Below are 15,662 nucleotides of genomic sequence, written 5' to 3'. Positions count from 1 at the left end.
CTATCAGTTATGCGTCAGATTCGAAAATCTAGACTCACAGGAGAACGACCACAAGGTGCCCGAGGCAGCAATAGACCCTTGGAGACAAGACGGCTGCAGGCTGATGTATTGAATCTCGACGCAATTTGATTGTTCCATCGTCATTAGGAGGCCCTAAACGTTACAATTAACTATCAGTTTTGCGTCGAATTCGAGAACCTAGACTCACAGGAGAACGACCATAAACTGACCGAGGAGCAATAGACCCTTGGAGACAAGTCGGCTGGAGGCCGATGTATTGAATCTCGACGCAATTTGAGTGTTCCATCGACATTAGGAGGACCTGAACGTAACAATTAACTATCAGTTTTGCGTCGAATAGATAATCTACTCTCCCAGGAGAACGACCAGAAAGTGCCCGAGGAGCAATAGACCCTTGGAGACAAGTCGGCTGGAGGCTGATGTATTGAATCTCGACGCAATTTGAGTGTTCCATCGTCATTAAAAGGCCCTGAACGTTACAATTAACTATATTTCGCGTCGGATTCAAAAATCTAGACTCACAGGAGACGGACCATATGGTGCCCGAGGCAGCAATATCCACTTGGAGACAAGTCGGCTGGAGTCTGATGTATTGAATCTTGACGCAATTTAAGTGATCCATCGTCATTAGGAGGCCCTAAACGTTACAATTAACTATCAGTTTTGCGTCGAATTCGAAAATCTAGACTCACAGGAAAACGACCATAAAGTGCCCGAGGAGCAATAGACCCTTGGAGACAAATTGGCTGAAGGACGATGTATTCAATCTCGACGCAATTTGAGTGTTCCATCGCCATTAAAAGTCCCTGAACGTTACAACTAACTACGTTTCGGGTCGGATTCTAAAATCTAGACTCACACGAGACGGACCATATGGTTATCGAGGCAGCAATATCCCCTTGGAGACAAGTCGGCTGGAGGACGATGTATTGAATCTCGACGCAATTTAAGTGGTCCATCGTCATTAGGTGGTACTGAACGTTACAATTAACTATCAGTTTTGCGTCGGATTCGAAAATCTAGACTCAATGGAGACGGACCACAAGGTGCCCCCGGCAGCAATACACCATTGGAGACAAGTCTTCTGGAAAAGGATGTATTGGATCGCGACGCAATTAGAGTGTTACATCGTTATTAGGAGGCCATGAACGTTACAATTAACTATCAGTTTTTCGTCGGATTCGAAAATCTAGACTTACTGGAGTTGGACCACAAGGTGCCCGAGGAAGCAATATCCCCTTGGTGACCAGTCCTCTGGAGGACGATGTATTGAATCTCGACGCAATTTGAGTGCTCCATCGTCAATAGGAGGTCCTGAATGTTACAATTAACTATCAGTTTTGCGTCTGTTTCGAAAATGTAGAATCACCGGAGACGGACCATGTGGTGCCCGAGGCAGCGATATCGCCTTGGAGACAAGTCTGCTGGAGGACGATGTATTGAATCCCGACGCAATTTTAGTGTGCCATCGTCATTAGGAGGCCCTGAACCTTACAATTAACTATCTGTTTTGCGTCGGATTCGAAAATCTAGACTCACAAGAGAACGACTATAAGGTGCCCGAGGCAGCAATAGACCCTTGGAGACAAGTCGGCTGGAGGTCGATGTATTGAATCTCGACGCAATTTGAGTGTTCCATCGTCATTAGGAGGCCCTGAACCTTACAATTAACTATCTGTTTTGCGTCGGATTCGAAAATCTAGACTCACAGGACAACGACCACTAGGTGCCCGAGGCAGCAATAGACCCTTGGAGACAAGTCGGCTGGAAGCTGATGTATTGAATCTCGACGCAATTTGAGTGTTCCATCGTCATTAGGCCCTAAACGTTACAATTAACTATCAGTTTTTCGTCGGATTCGAAAATCTAGACTTACTGGAGTTGGACCACAAGGTGCCCGAGGAAGCAATATCCCCTTGGTGACCAGTCCTCTGGAGGACGATGTATTGAATCTCGACGCAATTTGAGAGTTTCATCGCCATTAACAGGCCCTGAACGTAACAACTAACTATGTTTCGCGTCGGATTCAAAAATCTAGACTCACAGGAGGCGGACCATATGGTTATCGAGGCAGCAATATCCCCTTGGAAACGAGTAGGTTGTAGGCCGATGTATTGAATCTCGACGCAATTTGAGTGCTCCAATGTCATTAGGAGGCCCTGAACTTTACAATTAACTATCAGTTTTGCGTCGGATTCGAAAATCTAGACTCACAGGAGAACGACCATAAGGTGCCCGATTCAGCAATAGACCCTCTGAGACAAGTCGGCTGGAGGACGATGTATTGAATCTCGACACAATTTGAGTGTTCTATCGTCATTAGGAGGCGCTGAACGTTACAATTCACTCTCATTTTTGGGTCGGATTCGAAAATCTATACTCACAGGAGAAGGATCACATGGTGCCCGAGACAGCAATATCCCCTTGGAAACGAGTAGGTTGTAGGCCGATGTATTGAACCTCGACGCAATTTGAGTGCTCCAATGTCATTAGGAGGCCCTGAACTTTACAATTAACTATCAGTTTCGCGTCGGATTCGAAAATCTAGGCTCACAGGAGACGGACCACATGGAGCCCGAGGCAGCAATATCCCCTTGTAGACAAGTCGGCTGGAGGTCGATGTATTGAATCTCGACGCAATTTGAGTGTTCCATCGTCATTAGCGGGCGCTGTACGTTGCAATTAACTATCAGTTATGCGTAAGATTCGAAAATCTAGACTCACAGGGGAACGACCACAAGGTGCCCGAGGCAGCAATAGACCCTTGGAGACAAGACGGCTGCAGGCTGATGAATAGAATCTCGACGCAATTTGAGTGTTCCATCGTCTTTAGGAGTCCCTAAACGTTACAATTAACTATCAGTTTTGCGTCGAGTTCGAAAATCAAGACTCACAGGGGAACGACCATAAAGTGACCGAGGAGCAATAGACCCTTGGAGACAAGTCGGCTGGAGGCCGATGTATTGAATGTCGACGCAATTTGAGTGTTCCATCGTCATTAAAAGGCCCTGAACGTTACAATTAACTATATTTCCCGTCGGATTCAAAAATCTAGAGTCACAGGAGAACGACCATAAGGTACCCGAGGCAGCAATAAACCCTTGGAGACAAATCGGGTGGAGGACGATGTAATGAATCTCGACGCAATTTGAGTGTTCTATCGTCATTAGGAGGCGCTGAGAGTTACAATTCACTATCAGCTTTGCGTCGGATTCGAAAATGTAGAATCACCGGAGACGGACCATGTAGTGCCCGAGGCAGCGATATCCCCTTGGAGACAAGTCGGCTGGTAGACGATTTAGTGAATCTCAACGCAATTTCAGTGTTCCATCGTCATTAGGAGGCCCTGAACGTTACAATTAACTATCAGCTTTGCGTCGGATTCGAAAATCTAGACCCACAGGAGAACGACCATAAGGTGTCCGAGACAGCAAATGACTCTTGGAAACAAGTCGGCTGAAGGACGATGTATTGAATCTCAACGCAATTTGAGTGTTCCATCGTCATTAGAAGGCACTTTCGCATCGGTTTCGAAAATCTAGACTCACAGGGGACGGACCATATGGTGCCCGAGGCAGCAATATCCCCTTGGAGACAAGTCGGCTGGAGGACGATGTATTGAAACTCGACACAATTTGAGTGTCCTATAGTCATTAGGAGGCGCTGAACGTTATATTTCACTATCTTTTTTGCGTCGGATTCGAAAATCTAGACTCACAGGAGAAGGATCAAATGGTGCCCGAGACAGCAATATCCCCTTGGAAACAAGTCGGCTGGAGTCCGATGTATTGAATCTCGACGCAATTTGAGTGTTCCATCGTCATTAGGTGGCCCTGAATGTTACAATGAACTATCAGTTTTGCGTCGGGTTCGAAAATCTAGACTCAAAGATGAACGATCATAAGGTGCCCGAGGCAGCAATAGACCCATGGAGCCAAGTCGGCTGGAGGACGATGTATTGGATCGCAACGCAATTTGAGTGTTCCATCGTCATTAGGAGGCCCTGAATGTTACAATTAACTATCAGTTTTTCATCAGATTCGAAAATCTAGACTCACTGCAGACGGACCATAAGGTGCCCGAGGCAGCGAAATACTCTTGGAGACCAGTCCGCTGGGTGACGATGTATTGAATCGCGACGCAATTTGAGTGCTCCATCGTCATTAGGAGGCCCTGAACGTTACAATTAACTATCAGTTTTGCGTCGGATTCGAAAATGTAGAATAACCGGAGACGGACCATGTGGTGCCCGAGGCAGCGATATCCCCTTGGCGACAAGTCGGCTGGAAGACGATTTAGTGAATCTCGACGCAATTTGAGTGTTCCATCGTCATTAGGAGGCCCTGAACTTTACGATTAACTATCAGTTTTGCGTCGGATTCGAAAATCTAGACTCTCAGGAGAACGACCATAAGGTGCCCGAGGCAGCAATAGACCCTAGAAAACAAATCGGCTGGAGGACAATGTATTGAATCTCGAGGCAATTAGAGTGTTCCATCGTCATTAGGAGGCCCTGAACTTTACAATTAACTATCAGTTATGTGTCGGATTCAAAAATCTAGACTCACAGTAGAACGACCACAAGGTGCTCGAGGCAGCAATAGACATTGGGAGACATGTCGGCTGGAGGCCGATGAACTGAATCTCGACGCAATTTGAGTGTTCCATCGTCATTAGGAGGGCCTAAACGTTACAATTAACTATCTGTTTCGCGTCGGATTCGAAAATCTAGACTCACAGGAGACGGACCACATGGAGCCCGAGGCAGCAGTATCCCCTTGTAGACAAGTCGGCTGGAGGTCGATGTATTGAATCTCGACGCAATTTGAGTGTTCCATCGACATTAGGAGGCCCTGAACGTAACAATTAACTATCAGTTTTGCGTCGAGTTCGAAAATCAAGACTCACAGGGGAACGACCATAAAGTGACCGAGGAGCAATAGACCCTTGGAGACAAGTCGGCTGGAGGCCGATGTATTGAATCTCGACGCAATTTGAGTGTTCTATCGTCTTTAGGAGGCGCTGAACGTTACAATTCACTATCATTTTTGCTTCGCTTTCGAAAATCTAGACTCACAGAAGAAGGATCATATGGTCCCCGAGACACCAATATCCCCTTGGAAACAAGTCGGCTGTAGGCCGATGTATTGAATCTCGACGCAATTTGAGTGTTCCATCGTCTTTAGGAGGCCCTAAACGTTACAATTAACTATCAGTTTTGCGTCGAGTTCGAAAATCAAGACTCACAGGGGAACGACCATAAAGTGACCGAGGAGCAATAGACCCTTGGAGACAAGTCGGCTGGAGGCCGATGTATTGAATCTCGACGCAATTTGAGTGTTCCATCGTCATTAAAAGGCCCTGAACGTTACAATTAACTATATTTCCCGTCGGATTCAAAAATCTAGACTCTCAGGAGAACGACCATAAGGTGCCCGAGGCAGCAATAGACCCTTGGAGACAAATCGGCTGGAGGACGATGTAATGAATCTCGACGCAATTTGAGTGTTCTATCGTCATTAGGAGGCGCTGAAAGTTACACTTCACTATCAGCTTTGCGTCGGATTCGAAAATGTAGAATCACCGGAGACGGACCATGTAGTGCCCGAGGCAGCGATATCCCCTTGGAGACAAGTCGGCTGGTAGACGATTTAGTGAATCTCAACGCAATTTCAGTGTTCCATCGTCATTAGGAGGCCCTGAACGTTACAATTAACTATCAGCTTTGCGTCGGATTCGAAAATCTAGACTCACAGGAGAACGACCATAAGGTGTCCGAGACAGCAATAGACTCTTGGAGACAAGTCGGCTGAAGGACGATGTATTGAATCTCAACGCAATTAGAGTGTTCCATCGTCATTAGAAGGCACTTTCGCATCGGTTTCGAAAATCTAGACTCACAGGGGACGGACCATATGGTGCCCGAGGCAGAAATATCCCCTTGGAGATAAGTCGGCTAGAGGACGATGTATTGAAACTCGACACAATTTGAGTGTTCTATAGTCATTAGGAGGCGCTGAACGTTATATTTCACTATCTTTTTTGCGTCGGATTCGAAAATCTAGACTCACAGGAGAAGGATCAAATGGTGCCCGAGACAGCAATATCCCCTTGGAAACAAGTCGGCTGGAGTCCAATGTATTGAATCTCGACGCAATTTGAGTGTTCCATTGTCATTACGTGGCCCTGAACGTTACAATGAACTATCAGTTTTGCGTCGGGTTCGAAAATCTAGATTCAAAGATGAACGATCATAAGGTGCCCGAGGCAGCAATAGACCCATGGAGACAAGTCGGCTGGAGGACGATGTATTGGATCGCAACGCAATTTGAGTGTTCCATCGTTATTAGGAGGCCCTGAATGTTACAATTAACTATCAGTTTTTCATCAGATTCGAAAATCTAGACTCACTGGAGACGGACCATAAGGTGCCCGAGGCAGCGAAATACTCTTGGAGACCAGTCCGCTGGGTGACGATGTATTGAATCGCGACGCAATTTGAGTGTTCCATCGTCATTAGGAGGCCCTGAACTTTACAATTAACTATCAGTTTTGCGTCGGATTCGAAAATCTAGACTCACAGGAGAACGACCATAAGGTGCCCGAGGCAGCAATAGACCTTAGAAGACAAATCGGCTGGAGGACAATGTATTGAATCTTGAGGCAATTAGAGTGTTCCATCGTCATTAGGAGGCCCTGAACTTTACAATTAACTATCAGTTATGTGTCGGATTCAAAAATCTAGACTCACAGTAGAACTACCACAAGGTGCTCGAGGCAGCAATAGACATTGGGAGACATGTCGGCTGGAGGCCGATGAACTGAATCTCGACGCAATTTGAGTGTTCCATCGTCATTAGGAGGCCCTAAACGTTACAATTAACTATCAGTTTCGCGTCGGATTAGAAAATCTAGACTCACAGGAGACGGACCACATGGAGCCCGAGGCAGCAATATCCCCTTGTAGACAAGTCGGCTGGAAGTCGATGTATTGAATCTCGACGCAATTTGAGTGTTCCATCGACATTAGGAGGCCCTGAACGTAACAATTAACTATCAGTTTTGCATCGCTTTCGAAAATCTAGACTCACAGAAGAAGGATCATATGGTCCCCGAGACAGCAATATCCCCTTGGAAACAAGTCGGCTGTAGGCCGATATATTGAATCTCGACGCAATTTGAGTGTTCCATCGTCATTAGGTGGCCCTGAACGATACAATTAACTATTATTTTTGCGTCGGGTTCGAAAATCTAGACTCACAGGAGAACGACCATAAGGTGCCCGAGGAAGTAATAGACCCTTGGAGACAAGTCGGCTGGAGGCTGATGTATTGAATCTCGACGCAATTTGAGTGTTCCATCGTCATTAGGCCCTAAACGTTACAATTAACTATCAGTTTTTCGTCGGATTCGAAAATCTAGACTTACTGGAGTTGGACCACAAGGTGCCCGAGGAAGCAATATCCCCTTGGTGACCAGTCCTCTGGAGGACGATGTATTGTATCTCGACGCAATTTGAGAGTTTCATCGCCATTAACAGGCCCTGAACGTAACAACTAACTATGTTTCGCGTCGGATTCAAAAATCTAGACTCACAGGAGGCGGACCATATGGTTATCGAGGCAGCAATATCCCCTTGGAAACGAGTAGGTTGTAGGCCGATGTATTGAATCTCGACGCAATTTGAGTGCTGCAATGTCATTAGGAGGCCCTGAACTTTACAATTAACTATCAGTTTTGCGTCGGATTCGAAAATCTAGACTCACAGGAGAACGACCATAAGGTGCCCGATTCAGCAATAGACCCTCTGAGACAAGTCGGCTGGAGGACGATGTATTGAATCTCGACACAATTTGAGTGTTCTATCGTCATTAGGAGGCGCTGAACGTTACAATTCACTCTCATTTTTGGGTCGGATTCGAAAATCTATACTCACAGGAGAAGGATCACATGGTGCCCGAGACAGCAATATCCCCTTGGAAACGAGTAGGTTGTAGGCCGATGTATTGAATCTCGACGCAATTTGAGTGCTCCAATGTCATTAGGAGGCCCTGAACTTTACAATTAACTATCAGTTTCGCGTCGGATTCGAAAATCTAGACTCACAGGAGACGGACCACATGGAGCCCGAGGCAGCAATATCCCCTTGTAGACAAGTCGGCTGGAGGTCGATGTATTGAATCTCGACGCAATTTGAGTGTTCCATCGTCATTAGCGGGCGCTGTACGTTGCAATTAACTATCAGTTATGCGTAAGATTCGAAAATCTAGACTCACAGGGGAACGACCACAAGGTGCCCGAGGCAGCAATAGACCCTTGGAGACAAGACGGCTGCAGCCTGATGAATAGAATCTCGACGCAATTTGAGTGTTCCATCGTCTTTAGGAGTCCCTAAACGTTACAATTAACTATCAGTTTTGCGTCGAGTTCGAAAATCAAGACTCACAGGGGAACGACCATAAAGTGACCGAGGAGCAATAGACCCTTGGAGACAAGTCGGCTGGAGGCCGATGTATTGAATCTCGACGCAATTTGAGTGTTCCATCGTCATTAAAAGGCCCTGAACGTTACAATTAACTATATTTCCCGTCGGATTCAAAAATCTAGAGTCACAGGAGAACGACCATAAGGTACCCGAGGCAGCAATAAACCCTTGGAGACAAATCGGGTGGAGGACGATGTAATGAATCTCGACGCAATTTGAGTGTTCTATCGTCATTAGGAGGCGCTGAGAGTTACAATTCACTATCAGCTTTGCGTCGGATTCGAAAATGTAGAATCACCGGAGACGGACCATGTAGTGCCCGAGGCAGCGATATCCCCTTGGAGACAAGTCGGCTGGTAGACGATTTAGTGAATCTCAACGCAATTTCAGTGTTCCATCGTCATTAGGAGGCCCTGAACGTTACAATTAACTATCAGCTTTGCGTCGGATTCGAAAATCTAGACCCACAGGAGAACGACCATAAGGTGTCCGAGACAGCAAATGACTCTTGGAAACAAGTCGGCTGAAGGACGATGTATTGAATCTCAACGCAATTTGAGTGTTCCATCGTCATTAGAAGGCACTTTCGCATCGGTTTCGAAAATCTAGACTCACAGGGGACGGACCATATGGTGCCCGAGGCAGCAATATCCCCTTGGAGACAAGTCGGCTGGAGGACGATGTATTGAAACTCGACACAATTTGAGTGTCCTATAGTCATTAGGAGGCGCTGAACGTTATATTTCACTATCTTTTTTGCGTCGGATTCGAAAATCTAGACTCACAGGAGAAGGATCAAATGGTGCCCGAGACAGCAATATCCCCTTGGAAACAAGTCGGCTGGAGTCCGATGTATTGAATCTCGACGCAATTTGAGTGTTCCATCGTCATTAGGTGGCCCTGAACGTTACAATGAACTATCAGTTTTGCGTCGGGTTCGAAAATCTAGACTCAAAGATGAACGATCATAAGGTGCCCGAGGCAGCAATAGACCCATGGAGCCAAGTCGGCTGGAGGACGATGTATTGGATCGCAACGCAATTTGAGTGTTCCATCGTCATTAGGAGGCCCTGAATGTTACAATTAACTATCAGTTTTTCATCAGATTCGAAAATCTAGACTCACTGCAGACGGACCATAAGGTGCCCGAGGCAGCGAAATACTCTTGGAGACCAGTCCGCTGGGTGACGATGTATTGAATCGCGACGCAATTTGAGTGCTCCATCGTCATTAGGAGGCCCTGAACGTTACAATTAACTATCAGTTTTGCGTCGGATTCGAAAATGTAGAATAACCGGAGACGGACCATGTGGTGCCCGAGGCAGCGATATCCCCTTGGAGACAAGTCGGCTGGAAGACGATTTAGTGAATCTCGACGCAATTTGAGTGTTCCATCGTCATTAGGAGGCCCTGAACTTTACGATTAACTATCAGTTTTGCGTCGGATTCGAAAATCTAGACTCTCAGGAGAACGACCATAAGGTGCCCGAGGCAGCAATAGACCCTAGAAAACAAATCGGCTGGAGGACAATGTATTGAATCTCGAGGCAATTAGAGTGTTCCATCGTCATTAGGAGGCCCTGAACTTTACAATTAACTATCAGTTATGTGTCGGATTCAAAAATCTAGACTCACAGTAGAACGACCACAAGGTGCTCGAGGCAGCAATAGACATTGGGAGACATGTCGGCTGGAGGCCGATGAACTGAATCTCGACGCAATTTGAGTGTTCCATCGTCATTAGGAGGGCCTAAACGTTACAATTAACTATCTGTTTCGCGTCGGATTCGAAAATCTAGACTCACACTAGACGGACCACATGGAGCCCGAGGCAGCAGTATCCCCTTGTAGACAAGTCGGCTGGAGGTCGATGTATTGAATCTCGACGCAATTTGAGTGTTCCATCGACATTAGGAGGCCCTGAACGTAACAATTAACTATCAGTTTTGCGTCGAATTCGATAATCTAGACTCACAGGAGAACGACCAGAAAGTGCCCGAGGAGCAATAGACCCTTGGAGACAAGTCGGCTGGAGGCTGATGTATTGAATCTCGACGCAATTTGAGTGTTCCATCGTCATTAAAAGGCCCTGAACATTACAATTAACTATATTTCGCGTCGGATTCAAAAATCTAGACTCACAGGAGACGGACCATATGGTGCCCGAGGCAGCAATATCCACTTGGAGACAAATCGGCTGGAGGACGATGTATTGAATCTCGACGCAATTTGAGTGTTCTATCGTCTTTAGGAGGCGCTGAACGTTACAATTCAATATCATTTTTGCTTCGCTTTCGAAAATCTAGACTCACAGAAGAAGGATCATATGGTCCCCGAGACAGCAATATCCCCTTGGAAACAAGTCGGCTGTAGGCCGATGTATTGAATCTCGACGCAATTTGAGTGTTCCATCGTCTTTAGGAGGCCCTAAACGTTACAATTAACTATCAGTTTTGCGTCGAGTTCGAAAATCAAGACTCACAGGGGAACGACCATAAAGTGACCGAGGAGCAATAGACCCTTGGAGACAAGTCGGCTGGAGGCCGATGTATTGAATCTCGACGCAATTTGAGTGTTCCATCGTCATTAAAAGGCCCTGAACGTTACAATTAACTATATTTCCCGTCGGATTCAAAAATCTAGACTCTCAGGAGAACGACCATAAGGTGCCCGAGGCAGCAATAGACCCTTGGAGACAAATCGGCTGGAGGACGATGTAATGAATCTCGACGCAATTTGAGTGTTCTATCGTCATTAGGAGGCGCTGAAAGTTACACTTCACTATCAGCTTTGCGTCGGATTCGAAAATGTAGAATCACCGGAGACGGACCATGTAGTGCCCGAGGCAGCGATATCCCCTTGGAGACAAGTCGGCTGGTAGACGATTTAGTGAATCTCAACGCAATTTCAGTGTTCCATCGTCATTAGGAGGCCTGAACGTTACAATTAACTATCAGCTTTGCGTCGGATTCGAAAATCTAGACTCACAGGAGAACGACCATAAGGTGTCCGAGACAGCAATAGACTCTTGGAGACAAGTCGGCTGAAGGACGATGTATTGAATCTCAACGCAATTAGAGTGTTCCATCGTCATTAGAAGGCACTTTCGCATCGGTTTCGAAAATCTAGACTCACAGGGGACGGACCATATGGTGCCCGAGGCAGCAATATCCCCTTGGAGACAAGTCGGCTAGAGGACGATGTATTGAAACTCGACACAATTTGAGTGTTCTATAGTCATTAGGAGGCGCTGAACGTTATATTTCACTATCTTTTTTGCGTCGGATTCGAAAATCTAGACTCACAGGGGAAGGATCAAATGGTGCCCGAGACAGCAATATCCCCTTGGAAACAAGTCGGCTGGAGTCCAATGTATTGAATCTCGACGCAATTTGAGTGTTCCATCGTCATTACGTGGCCCTGAACGTTACAATGAACTATCAGTTTTGCGTCGGGTTCGAAAATCTAGATTCAAAGATGAACGATCATAAGGTGCCCGAGGCAGCAATAGACCCATGGAGACAAGTCGGCTGGAGGACGATGTATTGGATCGCAACGCAATTTGAGTGTTCCATCGTTATTAGGAGGCCCTGAATGTTACAATTAACTATCAGTTTTTCATCAGATTCGAAAATCTAGACTCACTGGAGACGGACCATAAGGTGCCCGAGGCAGCGAAATACTCTTGGAGACCAGTCCGCTGGGTGACGATGTATTGAATCGCGACGCAATTTGAGTGTTCCATCGTCATTAGGAGGCCCTGAACTTTACAATTAACTATCAGTTTTGCGTCGGATTCGAAAATCTAGACTCACAGGAGAACGAACATAAGGTGCCCGAGGCAGCAATAGACCTTAGAAGACAAATCGGCTGGAGGACAATGTATTGAATCTTGAGGCAATTAGAGTGTTCCATCGTCATTAGGAGGCCCTGAACTTTACAATTAACTATCAGTTATGTGTCGGATTCAAAAATCTAGACTCACAGTAGAACTACCACAAGGTGCTCGAGGCAGCAATAGACATTGGGAGACATGTCGGCTGGAGGCCGATGAACTGAATCTCGACGCAATTTGAGTGTTCCATCGTCATTAGGAGGCCCTAAACGTTACAATTAACTATCAGTTTCGCGTCGGATTAGAAAATCTAGACTCACAGGAGACGGACCACATGGAGCCCGAGGCAGCAATATCCCCTTGTAGACAAGTCGGCTGGAAGTCGATGTATTGAATCTCGACGCAATTTGAGTGTTCCATCGACATTAGGAGGCCCTGAACGTAACAATTAACTATCAGTTTTGCATCGCTTTCGAAAATCTAGACTCACAGAAGAAGGATCATATGGTCCCCGAGACAGCAATATCCCCTTGGAAACAAGTCGGCTGTAGGCCGATATATTGAATCTCGACGCAATTTGAGTGTTCCATCGTCATTAGGTGGCCCTGAACGATACAATTAACTATTATTTTTGCGTCGGGTTCGAAAATCTAGACTCACAGGAGAACGACCATAAGGTGCCCGAGGAAGTAATAGACCCTTGGAGACAAGTCGGCTGGAGGACGATGTAATGAATCTCGACGCAATTTGAGTGTTCTATCGTCATTAGGAGGCGCAGAAAGTTACAATTCACTATCAGTTTTGCGTCGGATTCGAAAATGTAGAATCACCGGAGACGGACCATGTAGTGCCCGAGGCAGCGATATCCCCTTGGAGACAAGTCGGCTGGAAGACGATTTAGCGAATCTCGACGCAATTTGAGTGTTCCATCGTCATTAGGAGGCCCTGAACATTACAATTAACTATCAGCTTTGCGTCGGATTCGAAAATCTAGACTCACAGGAGAACGACCATAAGGTGTCCGAGGCAGCAATAGACTCTTGGAGACAAGTCGGCTGGAGGACGATGTATTGAAACTCGACACAATTTGAGTGTCCCATCGTCATTAGGTAGCCCTGAACGTTACAATTAACTATCAGATTTGCGTCGGGTGCGAAAATCTAGACTCACAGGAGAACGATCATAAGGTGCCCGAGGCAGCAATATCCCCTTGGAGTGAAGTCGGCTGGAGGAAGATGTATCGAATCTCGACGCAATTTGATTGTTCTATCGTCATTAGGAGGCGCTGAACGTTATATTTCACTATCATTTTTGGGTCGGATTCGAAAATCTAGACTCACAGGAGAAGGATCAAATGGTGCCCGTGACAGCAATATCCCCTTGGAAACAAGTCGGCTGGAGTCCGATGTATTGAATCTCGACGCAATTTGAGTGGTCCATCGTCATTAGGTGGCCCTGTACGTTACAGTGAACTATCAGTTTTGCGTCGGGTTCGAAAATCTAGACTCAAAGATGAACGATCATTAGGTGCCCGAGGCAGCAATAGACCCATGGAGACAAGTCGGCTGGAGGACGATGTATTGGATCGCGACGCAATTTGAGTGTTCCATCGACTTTTTGAGGCCCTGAATGTTACAATTAACTATCAGTTTTTCATCAGATTCGAAAATCTAGACTCAGTGGAGACGGACCATAAGGTGCCCGAGGCAGCGAAATACTCTCGGAGATTAGTCCGCTGGGTGACGATGTATTGAATCGCGACGCAATTTGAGTGCTCCATCGTCATTAGGAGGCCCTGAACGTTACAATTAACTATCAGTTTTGCGTCGGATTCGAAATTGTAGAATCACCGGAGACGGAGCATGCGGTGCCCGAGGCAGCGCTATCCCCTTGGAGACAAGTCGGCTGGAAGACGATTTGTGAATCTCGACGCTATTTGAGTGTTCCATCGTCATTCGGAGGCCCTGAACTTTACAATTAACTATCAGTTATGTTTCGGATTCGAAAACCTAGACTCACAGTAGAACGACCACAAGGTGCCCGAGGCAGCAATAGACATTTGGAGACAAATCGGCTGGATTCCGATGTATAGAATCTCGACGCATTTTGAGTGTTCCATCGTCATTAGGAGGCCCTAAACGTTACAATTAACTATCAGATTTGCGTCGAATTCGAAAATCTAGACTCACAGGAGAACGACCATAAAGTGCCCGAGGAGCAATTGACCCTTGGAGACAAGTCGGCTGGGGGCCGATGTATTGAATCTCGATGCAATTTGAGTGTTCCATCGTCATTAGGAGACCCTGAACGTAACAATTACCTATCAGTTCTGCGTCAAATTCGAAATTCTAGACTCACAGGAGTACGGTCAGAAAGTGCCCGAGGGGCAATAGACCCTTGGAGACATGTCGGCTGGAGGCTGATGTATTGAATCTCGACGCAATTTGAGTGTTCCATCGTCATTAAAAGGCCCAGAACGTTACAATTAACTATCAGTTTCGCGTCGGATTCGAAAATCTAGACTCACAGGAGACGGACCATATGGTGCCCGAGGCAGCAATATCCTCCTGGAGACAAGTCGGCTGGAGGACGATGTAATGAATCTCGACGCAATTTGAGTGTCCCATCGTCATTAGGTAGCCCTGAACGTTACAATTAACTATTATTTTTGCGTCGGATTCGAAAATCCAGACTCACAGGAGACGGACCATATGGTGCCCGAGGCAGCAATATCCCCTTGGAGACAAGTCGGCTGGAGGACGATGTATTGAATCTCGACGCAATTTGAGTAATCTATTGTCATTAGGACACGCTGAACGTTATATTTCACTATAATTTTTGCGTCGGATTCGAAAATCTAGACTCACAGGAGAAGGATCATATGATGCCCGGGACAACAATATCCCCTTGGAAACAAGTCGGCTGGAGTCCGATGTATTGAATCTCGACGCAATTTGAGTATTCTATCGTCATTAGGTGGCCCTGAACGTTACAATGAACTATCAGTTTTGCGTCGGGTTCGAGAATCTAGACTCACAGATGAACGATCATAAGGTGCCCGAGGAAGCAATAGACCCATGGAGTCAAGTCGGCTCTAAGACGATTTAGTGAATCTCGCCGCAATTTGAGTGTTCCATCGTCATCAGGAGGCCCAGAACTTTACAATTAACTATCAGTTATGTGTCGGATTCGAAAATCTAGACTCACAGTAGAACGACTACAAGGTGCCCGAGGCAGTAATAGACATTTGGAGACAAGTCGGCTGGAGGCCGATGTATTGAATCTCGACGCAATTTGATTGTTCCATCGTCATTAGGAGGC

This window comes from Schistocerca americana, chromosome 4 (assembly GCF_021461395.2).
Source record: "Schistocerca americana isolate TAMUIC-IGC-003095 chromosome 4, iqSchAmer2.1, whole genome shotgun sequence".
Taxonomy (NCBI): Eukaryota; Metazoa; Arthropoda; class Insecta; order Orthoptera; family Acrididae; genus Schistocerca; species Schistocerca americana.
Note: the sequence above shows the minus strand (reverse complement) of the source record.